The 1,646-nt window shown below is 35.1% G+C and overlaps 1 pseudogene across 1 annotated transcript in view; it reads left to right on the forward strand.

The window, feature by feature from the left end:
- LOC101584079 overlaps positions 1-747 on the forward strand; it is a 2,100-nt pseudogene extending 1,353 nt beyond the window's left edge. Inside the window, exon 2 of the transcript XR_002817950.1 lies at positions 743-747. The product of XR_002817950.1 is annotated as a mitochondrial fission factor pseudogene (transcript). The remainder of the gene's footprint in view (positions 1-742) is intronic.
- The last annotated feature ends 899 nt before the right edge of the window (positions 748-1,646 follow it).

The raw sequence follows: 1,646 nt of genomic DNA on the forward strand, positions 1-1,646 counted from the left end.
ACATTAACACCTGATGTCATGGCCTGGTACCAGATTTAAGAAAATCAAACCACCTAATGTTTCATGATCACCTGTACAAATTAAATTGATTCCCACCAATACAGAAATAAAAAAAAACTACAATAAGGATTTCTCTTAAGATACTTTTAGTATAAAACTAAATTAAGAAAAAAGGTTATCACATGTATATGGTACTTCATTATTATTAATCTCACAGTGTGTGAAGTTTATTCATGATTTCAGGTGAACAGGTCTTCCAACATGTAACACAAAGATTTCTTATTGTGGTAAGACTTTCTCTCAGATTCAGACCTCTGCCTTTGACAAAAAACTTGTGATGTACAACTCATTTAAAGATGCCTAATGAAGTGAAATTTTCTTATGTACTAGATAGAGATGATTGGTTAAAAGTGTTATATCAAAATGAAAATTTATGTTTGTCACAAAATACCATCAGGATTGTCTCACTACAATGTTTCATATGGGTTTGATTTCTAAATTTTTGTATAAAATCATGTAACTTTTGTCTGTTAGCATTCTATAAGAATTTAAATAATAGAATATCCATGGTCGTTAGAAAATAGCAATTTTCTAGCGGGTGGGGGGGAGAGGCTAAAAACAGGAAGATCACTACAAGTCTGAGCTACATAGTGATACCCTGTACCAAATACATAAAATTTCATGTCTAAGTTGTTTGATACTCCGATAGACAGTAATATTAAGCTTACTGCTTGTGTTACAGAGTAATGTTACTAATCTTCTCATCTGGATATTTAACAACTAAAGTTTGGAGACAAAATATTAGAGAGATAGATGGGCTAAAAGGATAACCAATATTTTGGCCCTAGCCCTTTAAGTTCAATGAGGGCTCAGGACAGAAGAGAACCTCTGCTGTGACAACCTATAACTCAGTTAAGTCCCTAATTTTCTCATCAAGTAGATTATGGGGCCACAGAAGAAAGTGATTGATGATCTAAAGTGTGTCTAAAGAGAGTCACCTAGAGAGAAAAAAATCTTCAGGCTTTCACAGAAAGCATCTTAGTTAAGCAATGGTCATGACTCATTCAGATGGCTAACACTGACAGATCTAAGAGGTGCTATGTTTGGTTCCAAGTTGAATAGTGAGATTAACTGACCTTTTCAGATAGCAAAAGTTAAATTTGTGTTTATACAGGTCTTGCTTTAATTTGGTCTTAACCATCCAGCAGAAAAGTGTAACCAAAAGATGTGAAAAGTAATGCCACATTAATATTCTAAGTTATAAAAGGCTGAAGTCACTAACAACTTCTGACAATTTCCAGCTGCACTGATAACTCACTACTATTTGGACTGTTGGACTATATAGGGTTGCATTGCTAAATTCAAGTACCCAAAATCTTTAGACTAGAATCAAATATGAAAAGGTCTTCTAAAGAGTTCTCCAAACAGAGCTTCTCCAACTGCAATGGAACACCCATCACTCACATAACAAAACAAAAAAAAGGGGGAGAGGGTTGGGATATACTGGGAGCCACAGAAGCTGGAAAATTGGCTAAATGTGTGAAAGTGGGTCTAGGCCTCAGTGCCTAAAGCAGTCAAGCCACCTCAGTCCTGAGATAAACATCCTGACTGGTTAATGTGGTTTATTAGTTACAAGAAAACCTTGC

The sequence above is a fragment of the Octodon degus genome, unplaced genomic scaffold, assembly GCF_000260255.1.
Source record: "Octodon degus isolate 3935 unplaced genomic scaffold, OctDeg1.0 scaffold00124, whole genome shotgun sequence".
Taxonomy (NCBI): domain Eukaryota; kingdom Metazoa; phylum Chordata; class Mammalia; order Rodentia; family Octodontidae; genus Octodon; species Octodon degus.